The sequence below is a fragment of the Lontra canadensis genome, unplaced genomic scaffold (genome assembly GCF_010015895.1).
Source record: "Lontra canadensis isolate GAN:19392208 unplaced genomic scaffold, GSC_riverotter_1.0 scaffold26, whole genome shotgun sequence".
Classification (NCBI taxonomy): Eukaryota; Metazoa; Chordata; class Mammalia; order Carnivora; family Mustelidae; genus Lontra; species Lontra canadensis.
This window is the reverse complement of record NW_022631020.1, coordinates 16,593,946-16,616,124: the sequence shown is the minus strand read 5'-3', so window position 1 is coordinate 16,616,124 and position 22,179 is coordinate 16,593,946. Positions and strand designations below refer to the sequence as shown.

At 38.0% G+C, this 22,179-nt stretch overlaps 1 long non-coding RNA gene across 1 annotated transcript; it reads right to left on the bottom strand.

The window, feature by feature from the left end:
* Window positions 1-1,405: 1,405 nt before the first annotated feature.
* LOC116871547 lies at window positions 1,406-21,925 on the bottom strand. The gene is made up of 3 exons (XR_004383424.1): window positions 21,884-21,925; window positions 13,598-13,748; window positions 1,406-1,472 (listed from the first exon to the last, which is right to left on the bottom strand). It is a non-coding gene; the product is annotated as an uncharacterized LOC116871547 (long non-coding RNA).
* Window positions 21,926-22,179: the final 254 nt, after the last annotated feature.

Genomic DNA, 22,179 nt, shown 5'->3' with positions numbered 1-22,179 from the left:
ACAGGTTAGGAAACATGAATTTTCATCTCCATAATGACTCTCTTTTGATATCAAGTCCTTTAGCTACTCTGACCTTATGTCAGGGAAGGCGTGCTTATCGACCGCTTCCTCTCTGCCTCTTCTCTACCTTATGTCATTTTGTTCTCATAACCACCCTACGAGTCGTTTTTTGTTTTTTTGTTGTGTTGTTGTTTTTTAAATCTACATTGTACAAATGAGGAAACTGAGACTCAGAGCTCTAAGTCAAGAAACGTACCAAAGTGCTTAACTAGGAGCGGTAGGGCTGTGATTCCAAACTTAAGCCATCTGACTCAGCGACACTCTGTCCTGGTTTCAGAACGTGAAGGCATTGTTCCCTAGTCATACAATGGAAACACACCTGGGGAGGTTGACGTCAATTCTGCTCTTCTAACCCTTGTCCATTTCTGGTTTTCCATCTTGTGACATGGCCTGACTTAAGTCATAATAGAGCTGCATGTATCACAAGAGAACGCCTTGAAAACTGAAGTATCTGTTTTCAAATAGCACGGAAATTCTAGAGGCCAATGTGTTTTCTAAGAGTGAAAAGTTCTTGGCCCAGTACCCGGCACAAGAGTCTCCTGCTATGTGCCTCCATGGAAACGGGCCAGGGATGTCCACAGCGACGCAGTGGAGGAATGTAGCCCTTGGAGAGATAGTCAGGGAGGGCGCTCAGCAGCAGGAGGAAATGGCTCCATTTCAGGAACCTGCAGGACTTGGAATTCACAGGAAATGATTTCTTCCCTTGTGGGAGCTGAGGCATCCAGTAAATCTGAGGGCCTGTCAGAGGGGCAGCCACCACTCGGCTTGCTGATTACATTTGCAGTTAAAACCAAAAAACCCCCCACTTGTGATAGTTGTGACTTTGAAAATTATTATCTTACAGGGATCTTTGCTAATGCCTCCTCTACAAAACAGATTTACTCTTCACTGAAAATCTCTGTAGCCTGCAGAGATAAGCCGCCTGTGAAGACGAGAAGCAGAGCCTTTTCCCCCCAAATGTGGGTAGAATGGGACTTTGGTGTGTTAATCAATTTCTACATAGTCCAATCTGCCTGGAAACATGGGTAATTCCTAACAATGCCACCCTTTACCTCCGATTCACAGAAAACTATTCATGTCACTTTTGAGGTTTTAAGCCTGGTGTCTGATTGGTTTCCCCAGTGGGGCCAGGGTTTGGTTAAGAGCGTTGTGTTCTTAAGTCAACTGAAAGGCTGACTATTTAGCAACTCAGAAGATCTCGGTGTAGATTCTTGAAAGTTCTTCATGAACCAGCGCTGGTTCCTTGGGAGGTGCATTTAGCTGGGAAGTCAGTGTGGCCATTTCTTTTTCCTTTGCCAGACCTGGAATTTTAGAAGTCTCTGATGTGTGGAGCGGGAGAGGGGGGTGGTGAAGCACTTGGTGAAAGTCTTTAAAAAACACGTCTGTGTACACCTCAGCCTCCGAAGAGGCCCCTGTGAAAAAGTCAGATGGGGTAGAAATGATGATTGAATGCGGCTCCTTTAGTCTGCCGACCCATTCTCTTCTATTCCACGACGGGAATCTCCATCAAAGAAGAACAGTCATAGAATGGAATATTTGGCCAAATTTTAGCTTCTGAGTGAAACCCTCTTTAGGTTCTTCTCATGTTTCTGGTTAACATTTACTGGGAAAGGTAAGCAAGTAAGCAGGCTGCACATTTGGACCTAGACCGAGCTTTCTCCACAGCTTCAGAGACAGGATAGCTTTGCTCTTTTTGTCTCCCCCTCACCCAACCCCGTATGGAGCACCTTTCTCTCCGTCATCCTGTCCATCTTCCCTTTGTCTGCTCTCACCTTCTGCTTTCTTCCTCCTTCCCTTCCTCCTTTCTTCCTTTAGATCTCTTTGTACTTCTTCTTTCATCCCTCCCTCCTCCCTTCTCTCAAAACCAAATGCCAAACACAGATAAACTCAAAACCCTTGAATATTCATTGTACTGAGGAAAACGATGGCTTCCAAACAGTCTGATATCACGTTCAGTTCAGCCTTTTTCAGTGCTTGCTTTTAGACCAGTCTTCTAAAATTATTTCAATAGCAATGAAATTAGAAACAATTTGAACTTGTATCATGAATCTTTATCTCCATACTTGTTTTTTTTAAACTATAGTTGACGCATAATATTACATTAGTTTCAGGTGTACAGCTAGTGATTGGACCAATCTATACATTATGCAATGTTCACAATTGTAGCTACCATTGGTCAGTACGCAACAACGCTCTTAAGTACTTTTGATTATATTCCCTATGCTGCACCTTTTATCCTCGTGATTTATTCATTCTACTACTGGAAGCCTGTATCTCTTACCCCCTTCACCCATTTTGGTTATCCCTCTACCCCTCTCGCAGCCTTCTGTTTGTTCTCTGTATTTATGGGTCTATTTCTGCTTTTTGTTTTGTTTTACATTTCACATGTAAGTGAAATCATATGGTATTTGACTTTCTCAATCTGGCTTCTTTCACTTAGCATAAAACCCTCTAGGTCCACCCGTGTTGTTGCAAATGGCAAAAATCTCATCCTTTCAGTAATATTCTATTGTATGGTGTGTGTGTGTGTGTGCGTGCAATATATATGTGTGTGTATAAACACATACCACATCAACGTTGTCCATTCATCTATTGAGGGACACTTGGATTGCTTCCATATCCTGGCTATTGTAAATAATGCTACAATAAACATAGGGAGTGTGTATCTTTTCAAATTAGTGTTTTTGTTTTCTTTGATTATTACCTGGTAGAATTACTAGACATATGATATTTCTATTTGTAAGTTTATGAGGAACCTACATCTGTTTTCCACAGGGGCTTCTCCAATTTACTTTCCTACCATTCCTACGGTGCATGAGGGTTCCTTTTTCTCCACACCGTAAGCAGTACTTGTCATTTCTTTTTGATTCTAGCCATTTTGACAGGTGTAAGGTGATAGATCGTTGTGATTTTGGTTTGCATTTCCCTTGCATTTGCATCACATGATTAGTGATTTTGAGCATCTTTTCATGTGTCTATTGGCTATCTGTATATTCTTTGAAAAGTCTATTGAGGTCTTTTACTCATCTTTAAATCAAATTCGGGTTTTGGGGGGTTGTTTTTTGTTTGTTTTGTTTTGTTTTTGTTTTTCTGTTTTTTGGTATTGAGTTCTACAAAGTCTTTTTATATTTTGGATATTAACCCCTTATTGGAGATATCATTTGTGAATATCTTCGTTCAGTGAGTTACTTTATTGTTTTGTTGATGGTTTCTTTCACTGCACAAAATCTTTTTATTTTAGTACAGTCCCAATAGCTTATTTTTACTTTTGTTTCCCCTCCCTGAGGAGAGCTATCTAGAAAAATGTTTCTAGACTTAACTAGTAAAAGGCCAGTATCAAATAAATTGTTGCCTGTGTTGTTCTCTAGGACTTTTATGATTTAAAATGTTACATTTAGGTCTTTAACCCACTTTAGTTTATTTTTGTGTATGATGTAAGGACGTGGTCCCATTTCACTCTTTTGTGTGTACTGTCTGGTTTTCCTAACACCATTTATTGAAGACACTGTCTTTTCCTCATTGCATATTATTGTCTCCTTTGATGTAGATTAATTGACCATATAAGCATGGGTTTGTTTCTGTGTTTTATCAATTTTGTTGTCTTTTTTGTGCCAGTACCATACTGTTTTGATTACTATAACTATGTAGTATATCTTAAAATCTGGGCTTGTGATACCTCTATCTATCTTCTTTCTCCAGATTGCTTTGGGGTCTTTTGTGATTCCATACAAATTTTAGTATCATTTTGTTCTAGTTTTGTGGAAAACGCTGTTGGTATTTTGATAGGAATTGCCTTGAATCTCTGGATTGCTTTGGATAGTATGGACCTCTTAATATTACTTCTTCCTGCTCATAAGCATGGAATATATTTCCATTTGTGTCATCTTCCATTTCTTTCATCAGTGTTTTATAGTTTTCAGAGTACAGGTCTTTAATCTCCTTGGTTAAATTTATTCCTAGGCATTTTATTCTTTTTGCTAGCATTGTAAATGGGATTTACTCTTAATTTCTTTCTGTTACTTCATTATCATTGTATAAAAACACAACCGATTTCTGGGTATTAATTTTATACCCTGTAATTTTACTGAATTCTGAATTCTTCTAATAACTTTTTGGTAGACTTCATATGGTTTTAAAGGTTGAATTGGCAGAACTCACAGCTATATATATAGAAAAACTCAAGACAGGGTAGTTAATGACTGAAAATCAGACATAAAGTGGTAATTATCAAGAAATCAACAAAATACTATTGAATTCCTATTTTTAGGCCATTAGGATAAGCAAGATGGGCATATAAACATCATGCATTCTTGGTCTCAAGTAGCTTATGATCATGTTTGGGATGACAGGAAACTTACATATGAAAAAATAGCTAGAGGTAGCTCTAACTAAAATTTATTGAGCACTTAATGTCAGCATTGTGGTGAGCTCTTTACGTGGGTTCTGTTCTGAAGTCCCTGAAACAATTCTGCAGTGTATACCACAACCATCATGATCAGCATTTTACGGATGAGGAAACTGAAGCTTAGGGATTACATAACTTGCTCAGAGTTTCTAGGCTAGCATGTGGTAAAGCTGGGACTTGAGCTCATGTAAGCAGTAAATGAACAGGACAGAGGAATATTCTTGAAGTTCAGAGCTGGAAAGTCACTGTGTACTGGGGAGGTTACAAAGAGACAGCATTTCAAGAGGAGACCTTAGAAAGCTGAATCTTTTCCATGCATGTCACACTTGAGGAAACTGGGACACGAAGACAGGGATAATCTGCTGAAAGTGGTGGCCTCTGAATGGTAACTGTAGGATGGATAAGTAGGGTTCTGACCAGCTTGATGGAGCCAGATGGTGTTCTGTGGAGGAGGGAACAGAAATGTGGTCTATTGATTCACATTCCGATTGTTTTTGGTGGTCTTTTCTTTTCACAAAGAACATTTTGTCAATATCTGGCATGTTTAAAAATGGTTCCAGGATTTGGCAAAGGAGAAAAGAAGGAGCCCTTTGGACATGTTTTCACTTGCCACAGTCTGAGGGTTCCTACCCCCATGGGAATCCAGTCAAAGGTGCACATTGCTCCTGTCTGTCTGATGCAGTCTTGTGGACGTCAAAGGGTATCAGCCAAGGATAGGCAAGCAAGACTGAAATAAGGCGGGTGCCTGGGTGGCTCAGTGGGTAAAGTGACTGCCTTCAGCTCAGGTCATGATTCCCGAGTCCTGGGATTGAATCCCACATTAGGCTCCCAGCTCCATGGGGAGTCTACTTCTCCCTCTGACCTCCCCTCTCATGCTCTCTCACTGTCTCCCTCTCTCTCTCTCCCTCAAATAAATAAAATCTTAAAAAAAAAAAAAAAAGACTGAAATAAGGCTACAGCTGAGACAGAAATGAAGTAGAAAACATGTTGGCATACGATCCAAAGATTTGATGCTGAAAAACTCAAGCTTGCAGGGAACCATGCTGTAGTCTCGATCCTCTGTGTTATCCTCGAACAGAGCACAGTTTTATATAGAATGTTTGCTGCAAAACTAGACACAAATAGTTCTGAGGATTAACTTTGAATTTCCTGGATTTGGTGGGCATAAATCAGGGCCTTCATGCTATTTTAACACTTTTTGAAAACAAGGTCCTTATGAATAAATGGCAAAACTGGGTCAAGAAATGCTTTATTCATTAATAAGTAAAATCTAGAACTTGGAGTAATGCTCCCTAATTATGAAATGGGCAGCGCTCTGTACTGTTTTCTGATTGGCTGACATCCGTTTGAATGCAAAGCTTTATTTCACTGCAGAGTCCTGGCATACTTCACACATTAAAATTCTAAGCTGTCTAAGTAGGTGTGAAACTAATTTTGTGTTTATTTTTTAAAACCTACCTATGATCATTTAGGACCATCCACTTCACTTTGGGAGGGCAGCACCCGGTTGTAGGTGGGCCCTGGGAGACAATAAAGGAGAGGATAATTTCTTAAATGGCTTAAACCAGAATATTTATAGTTTCCTGGAATAGTTGTAACTACTTATCCATTTTTCCAGCCACAACTTTTCTTAATAAGAAGGGCTTTGAAAAACCTGCTAAATCTGGGCATAAAAGGAAACAGAAGTTTTCCTAGAGCAGTGGAATTTTTTAAAGTCACATAGTAACCTTATTGATGAAATCAGGAAGAGAGCACTTTCAGATCAGACTTGAGGGAGGTTATTTACAAAACATGGGATTTTCTCAACACACCAGGCACATTCTGCAGGGTTTCCTGCAATATGAAGACACGTACTGTCACTGGTTTCTAATCAAGTCAGACCGGCTTGCAGACTCATCTTCAATGGGGAATGCTAAATGACATTACCAGCCACTGATTCATTCAGAATCAGCAGGAAGACTCTTTGCAGAGGTCATTTGGTACTTCGAAAACAAAACAAAACAAAAACAAACAAAAAACTCAGATTCATTAGCAGTTAAAGTGGAAAAAAAAGTTTATTTTCTGCTGGATAGAATGTATCTATCTTGGACTAGTCTTCTCATAAAAGTACGTTCTTGTTTATGAATACCTTTAAAACATTCCGTTTAAAAAGGTAGTGCCTTTTTGAACCATGCGAAGTCTGATCCAATGTACATTTTGGAAAAGCCCGATTCACACTGACCATCATTAAAAACAGTTGGTTTGGTACCTTTACCCCTGGAGATTTAAACTGTTCTGTTGCAAAGGAAGGGTCGCTAACTCAAAATAGACCCTTGGAAGATCTATGACGGAGATTTTTATTCCCCCTCCTCTTTTTTTTTTCATTAATCCTCTTCCTCCTCTAAAAAACGAAGTACTGAGTAAAAGAATTCTGGCCACGGTGAGATGTTGGTAGAATAAAGTCTCCCTCTCAGACTGGTGGCCTTCTACGCCCGAGGTCACCATCCCTTCTCCATGGGGTCCCTTGAACAGAATGCTGACAAGGGGGAAGTGGAGCGGCCCCATGCCTTGCCCTGTCTTCTGCAGGTTGCTCAGCCTGACCAGGGCTCTGCAGCTTCATTTCAATAGTCCTGAAGCACAGCAGTGAAGCTGGGAGACCGTCACTGTTCCACGCTCTGTGGAACATACCGTCTGTTACAGACAAGTCAGAAGCATCAACTTTGAATGTGAGGGGCAGGTGTCATAGCTAAATAATGAGATCAATCCTACAGTGAGGACGTGATATGACATGCAAATCCCTTGTTACTTTCAACAAATTTTACGGGATCTCTCTGCAAACTGCAGAGTATTAATGCCAAAGTATAAAATGCCAAGGTATATAAGATGAAAGGTCTTCCTTTAAGAAGTTTCGAGGGCAGGGGATCATATGGCACACGAAAACCCATCACTGAGATAAATGGCAATAAAATAGTTTTGTTTATGCTAAAAAATGCTGTTTTTCCTTTATTAAACACCTATTATCAGCCATTGTAGAAATCATTTTACATGTATTATTTCATTTAATCTCATAGCAATGAGAGGGAGAAGCCCCCCCCCCCCCCTTTTTCTGGCTGGTCAAAGCAACAGGAGAAGGAGTAGAGAATCCTGTAACGGGCTGTCATCAATGAATTGTAAACAGCACTGCTCTCAGACCAGCCGGAAGCCGGCGCTGTTATCCCCATACTGACAAATGAGCAAGCTGACGCTTGGCCAACTTAAGAGATCTAGACAAAGTATGTGTGGCAGGGCTGGGATATGAATATTGGAATGTCCATCTCTGTCTCCAAAGCTATGTTTTTAATCACATATTAACCCCGTCTCACATCCCAGTTATTAAGCAGTCCCTCCTGTCTAGATAGTGGTCTAGTTTCTCTTGTCTCTCATAGAATCCTCTCCTTAGGGAATCCTTCCAAAAAGCAGCCTATGAGATTACCCAAGTAAAAAGCCAGATCACTCAGAGCCCAGGAGAATAGAGAGGAGAGGAGACGGCTCCTAGCTGAGACAGGAGAGAAAAGGAGGAGGAGCTTGGGATAAAGTGGCCTAAGAGAGAGAAACTGATACAGCCAGGAGGATGCTTAATAACAAAGGAAGCTAGTGGGAATTTAGACAAATAGGTAACAAAACCATATTAAAGTGTGGCTCCATTACAGTGGGGCCTGATCTCCCAATTGCCCTCACAGACCTTTGGGACATATATCCTGCTTCTCATCAGCCAAGAGACATTAATGATAGTTCCATATTATTAGGCTAGTCAGGAATGAGTTAATTTAGTTTCTTTCTCTGGTGCTCATCTGTGGGAATTAAAGCATCCGTATTCTACCTATTCTAACATCGGCTTCTGTGTATTTTGGTAAGTTAGGTCTCAGTTTATATTGCTAGTTAAGGTCACAGCAGTGATGGGGTTGATACAAGGAAGGCAATGCTGTTTGTCTAAGTGTCAGGGGAAAAGGGACTCCCTAAAGGGCGGCCACTTAAAACACTTTCCTGGAAGGATGTCAGGTTCTCATCAGATCATGATCTCTGAATGGACTCTAGGGGCACATACCACCCTCAGGGGACTGACCCTTGGCTTTGTATTTGTGGGGATAAGGAAATATAAACAACAATGTATTGGAGTCCAGTGATCTGCTTGGAAACCTCAGCCTTGTCCATCAGCAGTAACAATGGCAGTAACAATAATACTGGACCTAAATTTCGGGGTTATTGCAAAGAGTAAAGGAAATAATAGATGTGAAAATACGCTGCAAATGGCAAAGGCTATTCTAGAGGTTGCGACCACCGTTCTGGATTCTCAGGTATGTGCTTATCTACCCTTCTGGGCTCTAACTGGTGAAGAAGAAATACTGAAATTGAGGTGGGGGAAGCAACAATATGAATGGAGGTCCAATTCATTCTTTCTTTCTTTCTTTCTTTTTAAGATTTATTTATTTATTTGTCAGAGAGAGAGAGCACAAGCAGGGGGAGCAGCAGGTAGAGGGACAAGCATGCTCCTTGCTGAGTAAGGAGCCTGATGTGGGGCTCGATCCCAGGATCCTCGGGTCATGACGTGAGCCAAAGGCCGACACTTAACCGACTGAGCCACACAGGCATCCTAATGGAGGTCCAATTCTTAAAGTTGTGGCTCCCAAATTAAAGCTTAATCAAAGAATGTGACAAGACCCTAAGGCCAAGCCAAGGAGCCTTCTAATATGGGTCCTCAAAACACAGCCTTGCAACCCTTCTTCAGAGAGAGCTGGATCTGTGTAGCAGACTATGGTCTATGGCACGAGGCGTCCTGGCCTCTCTCTCCGACCCCACAGAAGGCAGACCCGGGGCCCTGACTCCTATGTTCCTTACAAGAAAGAAGGAAAAGAAGAGGCCATGCTTACCCACTATTTGTTCCACGTGACTGGCAGTCATGAGAGAGAGGGTGGCATCTCTCCCTGCTTTTGAGACAAAGAAGTGCCTCCCACTGGGGAGAGGAAGGGCAACCTGATGCGAACGATTGGTTCTTTCCTGCAGAAGCTCAGTGGGGAGGGTCTCCAGGGTGGTCTATTCCAGTAGAATGGGAGTGGCCCCCTCTGGGGACTACTGGTGATTTTAACCATTTTGGTGATACTGGATTCCTTTTGAGAATCTGATAAACTGGTGAATATTCTCTCAGAAAAAAAAATTCATTAAAATGCATTTAAGGCCAATATTTTTATATAGTTCTAGAAAGTTCATAGACACCATCCATGGATTCTCATTGGAAACTAGAGTTTGAATTCCAAGGCTGTACAAAAGTTACTTGTTAAGAATATTCCTTATCTTGAAGGAATACCAAAGCCTACTATTAAAATACTGTTTCTCAGAAAGTGAAGGGGGAAAAAAGTTTGTATGTATGTATGTATGTGTATATGTATTTGGGAGAGAGTGCACGCATGCACGATCGAAATGACCGGCAGAGGGGGAGGGAGAGAGAATCCTCAAGCAGACTCCCCACTGGGCACAGAGCCTGATGCGGGGCTCCATCCCAAACCTCCAGATCATGACCTGGGCCAAAACTGAGTCACCTGCTTAATCCAGGTGCCCCAAAAGTTGTTTTTAAAATGATTCCTAATGTATCAATGAATTTCCATTTTTCTTTAGTTATTCAGGGGTTTGTTTTGCATATCCTAGCAAACTTTAGCCTACACAGAAGAACACTATGTTTATTCATTTTAAAGTTATTTATTATCTTATCTGAATTGTGGAATATAATACCTTAGGAAATAAATAGCTGTTCACATTAGTTAATTGAACATTGCAACAGCAATTTATTTTGGAGACAAGTTTTAATGAGTCCTTATTTTCTTCAAACTTAGTGGTACAGGGCAACTAACTTGATGGAATTTTGGAAGATAATGGTTATTCTCTCCCTTTCAATCCACTTCATTTTTTTCTACTCTACCCCGAGGCTATCTCTGTCTAGAATGCAGCCTCTAACAATGGCACATGTGTGGCTCTTATAAAAAATGATGAAACAAATGTAGTCTTTCCTACCCCAGCCAATTCTCTGTCAACTCCCCCCCCTAAATGTGCTTCTCTACCCCCTGTTTCCACTCCAGCTTGTCCTTGGCCTTGCTCACTTCCACTTTCCTCTTAGAACCCATTCACCTGAACTTTGGGCCCTTTAAGTCTACTTTCCAGCCACAGGAAAACAGTTGCCTTCATGGCTGAGTCCCCCATCTTTTAAGATCTTACAATTCCAGAAGAGATCTTGATTTTCACATTGAATAATCCAAAGTTCCATGTCTCAAAAAAAGAATAGGGGAAAAAAAGAGTTTCAAAACAGAATTTAAGGCTCTACCTCTATAGAAAGGGTACACTTGCCCTTTAAAAGAAGAGCTTGAGGCACCTGGGTGACTCAGTCGGTTAAGCATCTGTCTTCAGCTCGGGTCATGATCTCAGGGTCCTGGGTTCGAGTCCTGCATTGGGCTCCCTGCTCAGTGGACAGCCTGCTTCTCTCTCTCCTTTCCGCTCGTGCTCTCTCCCCATTTCTATCTCTCTCTCTCAAATAAATAAATACAACCTTTAAAATAAAATAAGAGCATATTCAATAATTCCAGAGAATTAAGGTTTTATAAGGAAGCAAAAACTTGGGAGCATAGTCTCAGCCAATACTCCTTATTACAAAAGGCATTTCTGGGGGAGCCCGGCTGACTCTGTTGGTAGAGGTTGAGACCATTGATCTTGGGATCATGAGTTCAGCCCCACATTGGGTGGGGAGAGCTCCCTAAAAACAAAAACAAAACACATTTCTCTGCACATCAATTTCTAAGTCATTTAAGAACAATAGGATTCCTAGATGAATCCTAGGATATAAATTAAAAGTTAAAATACCATTAATAGATTTCTCCAATACTTTTTTTTTTTTTGCAACTTTTATTGTTCATTTAGATTGACCAGTTTCATGTCAGATTATTTTCTCTCTCTCCTTTTTTTTTTTTTTTTTAAAAGTCTTTTTTCTCTATCTGAGTAGCTTTGGATCTATAAGATATTTCCTATGAGATCAGAAGACATTCTTTTTTTAGAGACTAGTTGACATATTCTTGATGGAGTAAAGAGTTGATATTAGTGAAAATTAGTAAATAGGGGCTGTATTTTCTTCACTGGCTTAAATTTATTTGGAAGAGCATATATTCTGTCTACATTAGCAATTTTTTTTTTTCATTTTCTGTTTCTCCCTCTGGCTATACTCATAGAACAATACATCTTGTTGAAAGATGAAAATTTGGACTAGTCCATTTTTTTTAAGTCTTTGTAACATCCATATTTGTTTGATTACTCCTCACGTGGATCTTCTAAATATTAGATGAGAATAAAATTATATTAATTGCTTCATTTTATGTTTCATTTACAAAGGTTTTTTTAAATTTAACTTCAGAGTAGATATTATTTTCATATTATATAGGTAAGGAAACTTTTAAATATTAGTTTTTTAATTAGTTTTTTAAACTTTTAAAATATTAGTTTGTCATTATTTTCTTCATGGCAATACTTTATGTATTTTATACCTATACATATATATATATATATAAATTTAAAAATTAAGATTTTGTGTGTATATATTTTAATACTAAAAAATTAAGATATGTACACAAACATATGTATACACATGGAAAGAAGATAATATAAGCAACTTTATTATAATAATTTTTTTGTTTGTTTGTTTTGGAAGATTTTTTTAATTTATTTACTTGACAGAGATCACAAGTAGGCAGAGAGGCAGACAGAGAGAGAGAGGAGGAAGCAGGCTCCCTGCTGAGCAGAGAGCCCGATGTGGGGCTTGATTCCAGAACCTTGGGATCATGACCTGAGCCGAAGGCAGAGGCTTTAACCCACTGAGCCACCCAGGGGCCCCAGCAACTTTATTATAATAATTTAACAACTCCTATGAAATGAGCATATTCCTTAAAAATTAACTTACCAATACTGACGTAACAAGAAACAGACAAATCAGAATAGTCCTATAAATGTAATCAAATCCATAATTTAAAACTTCCCTAAAAGAAAACTACCAGCCCAGGATAGCATCATCAGGGAAAGATTGATACTTAGGCATCATTAAAATTAAAAACGTCCATTCATTTAAAGATATCATAAACAGATTGTATGTTGACACAGTGTACACACAATCTTTTATATATACATACTTTTCATGTGTGTATATGTATATACACAATATCTAACTCTTATAGCCTCTTACCCTCTCCATCTTTGTTTCAGATATTTGTTAACTAAGATATTTTCATTGTTAAGGTTTTTCATGACATTGTAATCTGAACCTATATCCTCTATGATTTAATTACACATTGATTCTAAAATTAAAATAATAGAGTATTCATCATGTAATATGTGTAAATTTTTATCTGAAGAACCAAATAGTATAATTTGACACACAAAGAAAGAAATAACTCTGTATCACTAAGTAGATCTCAAACTCAGATGGATTCTTTTCCTTTGTTTGTATTTCATATCATCAATTGCTTAAAATCATTACTCAAATTCATTTTCTTTCCATTTGAATAACTTTTTTATTGAGCTTTTCTCCCAGCTGAAGTTTTCAGTTGCCTCTATGTTTGTTGACATAAGAAACATGCTTATGTCACTAAGAAATTTAAATTTTTTGATCATGCCATTTGTCTTGAAGTTATTCTAGAAATTCTGCTATTTGGAGTTCTGACTTCTGGTTCTAATTTGGTCTAACTCATTTATGGCCTTGCTATATAAATCCCAGGATTTATTTGCATTATATTCTTGGATTAAGTCTTCTCTGTCCTGAAACATATTTCTTTTTCTAAGATGGGTGTCACCCTGGGAACATTTTATACTTTTCTGGAGAACATCATCAACAGTTTTTTGTTTTTGTTGTTGTTGATTTTTTTTTTGTATGTTTTGTTTTTTTAGAAAGATACATAGAAAAGAGACATAGAAAAAAACATAGAAAGTTGGGTTTCTCAGGCCTTTGTATATTAGGTAATATATTTATTTTAGCCTCTCGTTTATTGTTGCCTCAAAGTGAGCAGAATCAATCTCCCATGCAAAATCAGTTTAAATGTTGAAATCGATGTCATACATACAACAACATAGTGTGAAATATTTATTACTCACATAATGAAGATTTCTGGGGAGATTAGGATGACAGGTACCCAAACCAGTTAGAAATGGCTTGAGTGAAGGTTACAGAGTAAGGTCAGAGGGAAGGTACGAACTTCTTGCCATTGCTGAGAGAGGTAGTACATTGTCCTTTTTATAGGTTTGCCTGAATGTGGGGCAAGTGAGAGAGAGAGAAGGGTAGAGATAGAAAACTCTCAGGGGTAAAATACCAAGAGTGGAATTGGACTCTTATCATATCCTTGTACTCAAATAACAGTTCATCAAAATGTACAACTTTACATTGAAAATCATTTGCCTGTAAAACCTAAAATACACTGCTACATTTTCTAAGAGCATCTTCTGATGACAGACTGATGAGAATTTCTTTATAGATGAAATGCTTTTTTTCCTAGAAGCTTAGTAGATCCATTCAGTATTCTGAGAATTCTGAAGCTCCACTATAAAATGCTAAGGCGTAGGTATTTTTTCCACTCATGTTTGACACTTGGAATGGTTCTTTTCATTTTGGCATTTATGCTGTATTTCAGTTCAGGGGAAAAATTAATTTCTCTCTATTTTAAAAAATTTTATTCTCTCATTTGTTTTCTCTTTTCTCTCTGGAGATCTTACAGGGCCAGATTTCATGCCCACTGGATTTATCTTCCATTTCTATGAACTGTTAGATTTATATCTCTGCTTTTTGTCTTATAATCAGAGAAACTGATTTTACCTCCATCCTTTAGCCCTATTTTTAAAAATTTGCCAGTGTTATGTTGCAATCACAAGAATTCTTTTAGGTTACCTGATTCCTCCCTTTTCACAACAATGTGTTCTTGTTTTCTGGATGAATTTCTTTATTAATCACTTTGAGGACCTTGTATCAGTTATAAGTGTGTTTGGTGATGAGCAGTAGAGAATCCAACTACCGTAGCTTGGTTAACAAGGGTGTTTATTTGTCCCTTGAGGCGAGAATCTGGGGATAGGCAGACTGAAGTTGATTTAGTAAAGAAGATGTCTCCATTTTTGGGCTCTGCCATGTTTAACATGCTTATCTCTAAATGGTCATAAGAGAACTACTACCCTTTTAGGCATCTTTTCAGGTTCCAAACAAGAAGAGATAAAGACAAAAGACTGAACTGAATCTATAGATTTTTTTTTACCTAAAGGTAACTATTGTTAAAAATGCCCTTTAAGGCTAAATGGGTGGGAGAAAAACACACAAAAACTCCTCAGAAAGTTCTCAGTGACTTCTATTTATAGATCACAGTCCAGAATTGGGCCACATGGCTACCATAGACCAATCATTGGAAGGTTTTTAAAAGAAGGAATTGCAAATGGGAGTGAGTCAATTAAACAACAGTGTCCACCAAAGATACTAATTGGAATTTTAATAAATGTTCTATTCTTTGAATTGTCCCTCTTTTATACGACTGCTATTTCTCAAATAACTAGTCATACTTGGTGCTACCTGTACCTAAAGAACTAGATTAAGTTTTGCCTTTTTTATTTCAAGTTATTTTTCTTATTTATGTGTTTGCCATTTATGGTAAAGTTAAGATTTTTTAAATTTTGTCATGTTATGCTAGCTTTTGTCAGTTTGAAAACTTTATTACTTTACTATCTTAGATGTTGCAGCTATAATAATTAAAATTCCCTAAGTCCTATATGGGAAAAACTTCTGATTTTACCTTCTTACCAAAGCTAGCACTCTCTTTAATTAAATGGAAATTGGTCAGGTCTCTACCATGTACCTTCTCCACTCCTCACTGTGGATGTGTAATCTTGGTTCCTATTTGACTCTGGATCTTTGCCAAAAAATTTGAAATGAACCAGAACAGCTCATTTTCCAAAGTTTGCAAAAAGTTTAACTTAACGTTTGTTTTCATTATTTTTCTTTTTTTCATGGACTTCTGGGAAGAATCTGCTTTTGGTTTGAATTCTGAGGGAAAGGGAGGAAAGAGAAATAAAAATATCATGGAATTGGGCCAAAAGAATAAAAAAGGTAAAGGTGTTCTTATTGAAAGTTTCGCTTCCTTGAATTAGTATAGTTTTACAAGTACGTGTATTGATTTTGTTTTTATTATCCTTAAGCTTTGCTAGTTCATAAAATCTGCAGAAGTAAATTTTTAAAAACGTATAATGAAGATACTGAATTAACCGTACACTTAATAATAAGACAGGGACTGGGATATAATTGAAGGTGGAGTGTGGGAGGAGAGAAGAGGGTAGGTATAAGAGAAGCAAGCTCCAACATTTTTGAGCCTTGCTAGAAGGTGGGAAGAGAAAAAAAAATTAAGATGATCTTGATCATATATTAGGGTTTTAGGTTAGCAAACATGTATGCCTAAGGTATTTGAATGAACAGTTAGACTTTGAAGTGTTTACCTAAGTGGTGAAGACTATATGAAGAATTCACCAGGAGATGGTACCTATACAGTCTGGATTAAGATAGTTTTGATTTTGTATATATTCTTTCCAACAAAATATTTTGTTAAATATAACTAACTACATTTAATGTACATTCGCAAAAGATGTTACATAACAATATTTATTTTAAAATATTTTCTCAAGTTATGTACACATAGACCAAGTGACTACTGGGAGAAAAAATAAATGTGAAATTACGTTCCAAAGATTATTCAAGTTCACTTGGCAGCAGAGGCGGAATTCAGGAAGTGGAAGAATTAATGTTTGAGTAAATACTTTGTGTTAGCAACATAGGAAGCCATTTATATACATCATCTTTTTTTTAATCTTATAACTTTCAAAGTATTATCTGTATTTTATATATTTATATATTTCTTATCTGTATTTCTCTGATAAGAAATCTGAGAACTTAAGTAATTTGTTCAAAGTCAGAGTTAGGTCAAGAGGTATATGATTTTGCTAGGGCCACTGTACAAAATACCAGAGGCTGAGGGTCTTAAACAACAGAAATGTATTTTCTTGTATTTTGTCTTGCATTCTAGAGACTGGTAGTCCAAGATCAAAGTGTTGGCAGGATTAGTTTGTTTGAGACCTCTCTTCTTGGCTCAAATGCTGTCTTTTTCTGGGGACTTCTCACCGTATTCTCACACAATCTTTCCTCTGTCGGTACATACCCCCGTGTCTTCATGTGTGTCTAAATTTCCTCTTATATGGACACCAGTCAGATTGGCTTAGGGCCCATCCTAATGGCATTTTAATTTGATCGACTCTTCAAATGTCCCACCTCCAAATACAGTTATATTTGAGATACTGGGGATTCGGACTTCAATGTATGAATTTGAGGGGGATGCAATTTAGCTCATAACAAGGGGACAATTGTACTAGAAATAGTGAAATGGACATCAGCCATGAAGACTTTTCTCCTCCTCTGGTCTTGCAGTGTCCTAGAATATAGAGGGAACACATTACTGGAGGGCATTGATTGTTAACCATTACCCAGCATAAGTGTAGCCCAAATACAGAAATGGGTTGAGTCGATATGGGTAGAGAGTATACTAGACTCAAAAGCCTTGTGCTTAAACATTTAGTCCAGGAGAAATCTAGAAAATACTTTGTCTAAACTCCTCACTTTACAAAGAAACAAAAGTGCAATTGTGAAATAACTTGCAGATATCATAAAATGGGTATTACAGAGCTAACATTTTTATAAGCTTGTTGTGTGCTATTCTCTGAGAATATATTCAGTGAATAAACATATACATTTGTGTGTACTAGATATATAAATATAGATTTTAAAAGTCTTCTAGTCTTTAAAATGATATTTCCAATTTTCTGATGGACAAAAAGTCCTGCAGCTGAGATTTAACTTTTTTTTTTTTTTAAAGATTTATTTATTTTACAGAGAGAGGGAGTAGGAGGGTAGTGGCAAAGGGAGAGGGAATCCCAAGTAGACTCCTTGCTGAGCACAAATTCTGAGGTGGCACTTGATCTCATTGAGAGAGAGTGCATGGGGGGAGAGGCAGAGGGAGAGAGAGAATACCAAGCTGGCTCTGCTGAGCATGGAGCCTAAGGTGGGGCTCAGTCTCACCACCCTGAGATCACGACCTGAGCTGAAATCACAAGAGTTGGAGGCTTAATGAACTGAATTACCCAGGTGCCCCAGCCTTAGGAATTTTTTGATCAGTAAAATGGAAACAATAATGACTACTTTCACATGCCAGTTTAAAGATTAGAAGACAGTTTTAAATATATTAATATAATCTATATAATTATATAGACATACACATCCATAGATATAGGTAGAGATAGATGTATGGTCTCACAGGGAAGAGTTCACAAAATCTCCGGAGGGGAGATAATCTATCTAAAACAATTCAGACTCTCACATGTGATAACATGCTAACTGACATAAAGGAAAATCCCTCCTTGTCAGTTATTTTTGCATCATAGTATGGCCCTGACAATTACAATGTGATGTGACTGAAGACCTTGGTAACTTGATTTCATTTTGTTTCATTTGTTTGTTTTGTGGGCAGAGGAGTTGCTGCTTTAAAGTTCTGCAGCCCACCCCTCTCCCCAGGTGGTTTAAAGAAATTGTGGTTGATGGAGCCAGTGAAATTTGTCATATCTAAATCTATTTTTCTCTGCGAACAGGATCAACAGTCAATGGGTACCAACTATATCTTTTTCCCTGAGACAGGAAGAACTTGCTTTGTTGAGCCTTGCAAGCCTCTGCTCAAGTCCCAGCTCCTTCTCTTGAAACTGGGCCTATAGGTGGCAGCAACTGTTAGCTATTGAGCTTGGGTGACATGTGCCAAAAGTTCTCTTGAAATACTTTGAATAGTTTAAATATTCTTGGATACTTGAAAATGAAATTTTCTCTAGATAAGAAAGTGAAAGGTCAAATTTGAGTTGTGACTGTTGAATGATTCACACAATATAGTCAACATTCAATAGATTAAGAAGTTGCAGTGCCTGAAACCTGTATTTTAGAAGTTTAAGATTCGATCATGGTTGGGTTCAGTCTTTACGTTTGTGGCTGCTGTGGTCAGATTGCTTATCCTTGGCTCTCCATGGTTTTGTGTAAAATGGATATTTGAACCTTAATATTCTCCCTTCAGTTCCTCTGTGCTGATCACTCAATAAAAGGTGAAATTTCAATTCATGTACTATTTTACACAATGAATGTGCCCCAGAAACGTTGAATGCAATTCAAGTTTTTGCAAATCAAACAACGCTTACACGCATAAAGCAGCTTATACCTTAAGGGTAACTTGCAGGGAAAATCCTATTGCATTTTGAGCTATATCATAGGAACTTCTTTGGAGGGTTTGGAATTTTGGTAATTTGTTTTCCTAGATGAGGGACACCTGTAACAATTCCTTCCAACAATCCATTAGGTTCTGGGACAGTGGGGGCAATATGGACTTTAGCTGGATGTCTGTAGGTGATTGCTACACCATATTTTGGCATGACTAACCTGAAACACATTAATCATCCTTCTGGTTTATGTAACTTGCGGCTCAGTCTACTGAGGACATGGTGGGTTGCATCAGCCCCGTTTGAATCAGCTGGACCTAGTCTTTGTGTTTCCTCATTCTCAAGAGAACTAAAAGTAATGCTTTTCCACTCACTAGGCCTCTCTCAATGCCCTGAGATGTCATACTGAGCAGAAGACTAGCTGCTTCTAACACAGACCTTTGACTACCCAGCAAAACCAAGTGTCTTTGACTTTCTAATATCCAAAGGGAATTTCTTTTATGTGAATTATTTAGTAGGGTTATTTTCTATTATGCAAAGAAAATGTCTAGTTTTCCTTTGCTGTCTTGACCGATTTGAAGGGAAAAAGAAATGGCATCACTTTGGGAACACAAGTTTTAATGCATGCCAACAGTGAAACTCACTGAACCAGAGCTGAAAATAAAACATAGTTTGGAAGAGATGCATTGATAGCATAGATGTCCAATAATTTGAGAAAAACAAGGTTTGGCCTTTTTATGTTACAACTCTGGCAAGAGGCATAAATTTTGATTTTAAGGTAGATGGCTGAAGCTGAAATTGAATGGGAACAACTGAACACTGAACTGGAGGTTACCTGAGATAAAAACCAAAGGGTTAACTTCCTCCTTTGGGATTAGCCTGCAATGAATCTATTAGAGTTTTTTGTTTGTTTTGGTTTGTTTTCTTGGGGGAGGGGGCGTGGTGGTGGTGGTTGTTTTTTGAGTGTGCTCTATGGAGGAGAAGAGGATATAGAACAGATACATAGACATCGACCTACAAAAGCAATGTTTTATATAATCGAATCAGCTATAATCCGTCTAGAATCCTGAGCAAAAGTTACTAGGTGCCTCAAGAGAATGTGTTGGAAAACAAAAGTATCACATACCTTTTAGGGCACTGCTGAGGGAAGAGTCTAACACAAGGCAAAGGTGGAGAAATGAAAGAAAGGCAAAGAAAGTGCTTCAAACAGATAGGCATTTTCTACAGAGAACTTCCTTGTTGTCCTTGCACTTGAAAATACAGTATACTGTGTTTAATCCTTTCATCCTTATCTTTAAAGATAAGGATTTGTCCCAATGATTATTTTATTATTGTTTCAAAGCTTATATAAAATGGAACAAGGCATAGCTTATATATAAGATATATATTTATATATACATATTTTAAATATATAATACTTAAATGTATGTATATTTAAGGATACTGCCTTTCTACTTTTTGACTTTAAGCTTTAGCATCACTAGATAATACCTGTTTCTCCAATAAACTTGGTCTGTTTCTATGCACAAAACAATATTTAGTAGAATCGGTACTTAATAAACACTTAAATTCCAGATCCATCTTTCCTTTGTAACACATAGGCTTCTATTGTATCCTTAGACTCAGTCCTCATTATAAATTCCCTATACTCGGTGTATATTCTTGAAGCTTTTCTCCTTTGCCTTAAGTTGGGTAAATTGCAGGCACTTGGTCCACAAAGAAGTATCTTAGGAGATTCTAGAAAATAATTGCCCTTCGGAACCTCTGTGATTTTGAGGAAAAAAATAGAGTGCCTCCAGGAAGGCCAACCCCCTTTCCTAAAAATAACCCCATTCTCTGTATTATTTTCTGGAGTCCACATTTTAAAACTCCTTCTTCTTACACACATATACACCATCAAATTAAGCTGTGATTAACAGTACTATGTCCCATAAAAGGAATCTTTTCTCTGTAGATTAGACTAATCATAAGGCTTCAGCTTTATATATGAAATGTCAATTTTTAGGGGCACTTGGTGGCTCAGTAGGTTAAGCCTCTGCCTTCAGCTCAGGTCATGATCTCAGGATCTTGGGATCCAGCAAGGGCTGCAACAGGCTTTCTGCTCAGCAGGGAGCCTGCATACCCCCCCACCCCACCCCTGCTCCCACCTGCCTCTCTGCCTACTTGTGATCTCTGTCAAGTAAAGAAATAAAAATCTTTTTAAAAAATGTTAATTTTTAGAGAAAAATGTCCAGGATGATTGACCAAGGCTCATCGTTGCAGTCTCTGCTTGGCTGTCGTGATTGTGTACTAGTAGTTGCTCAATAAATACTTGTTGAATGAATGAATCATTAAGAAAATTACTAGAGTAAATTGAATGGTTTGATGGGATACAATGTCTAGCTTCTTCTAGCATCGAATTAATTTGTTTGATCCATAGACTCTATTATTATGACTTCTAATTAAGTTCCTTAATTTTCTAGGGAACAGCTTCTGTGCGGAGTCACTCGTCAGTACTTTGGCACCGTGACTAGATTAGCAGCCATTTTCTCTTCAACATGCATCAAACCTACCTCTAACCCAAGAAAGAATTCTTTCATAGTTGCCTCACTCTTGAGTGCTCTAAGGCATTACGAGTTTTTGCTGTCTACTTGAACAATTGATAGTAGTCCTTTGAAGTAGAGCTTTGAACAAGAGATAAGAAATAGTAATCTAACCATAGCCTATGCTGATAGTCGACAGGACCATCTTGCTATTCAAGCCATTGAAGATTGTTAATCTTACTCAGAATTATGTTGAAACCATAGAATATGCTTTCTAATTTTCAACTTCCCTTCCTCTCCTTCCCTTTGGTATCCTTTATTTTTGTTAAGTTGTGGTGGCAGGATATAAATACAGAAGAGAGTGGTATTCTGTATCTCTCCTCTTTCTCGTGGGCAGAAACAAAGTAAGGCCAGAGTGTAAATGCATGTGCCTTTCTTTGTGATTAAACAGTTTCAAATGAGAATCTCACCATAGATGTGTTCTTTTTAAGAAGTGTCAAGTAGCAAATATTGGGAATGTTTTTCTTGAGTGGGAGGGACATTTGACAGAAGGTACTGCTATTCATACTAAGACTGATATTGTGCCACTTACCAATTCAACCCAGATCCAGGAGGTGACAAGAGTCATAGCCATTAGAGTATCTATTCCTGCATTCTAATGCTTCAAAGAGTCTTGAGACGAATTCTCAGAAATGGGCTAAATAACCAGAGGAAAGTCTGTTACTCTTAAAAGGTTTATCCACACCTGTACTCTCCCCTCATTTGGTCTTACCTTGTCCAGGAGAAAACTAGTCAAAGAGCTCATTTAGAAACATTTTCATTCTGTCCAGACTGGTTCAAACATTTTCCCAAAACTTCTTTCTGGACCAATCTGGTTTTTCTGCCAAG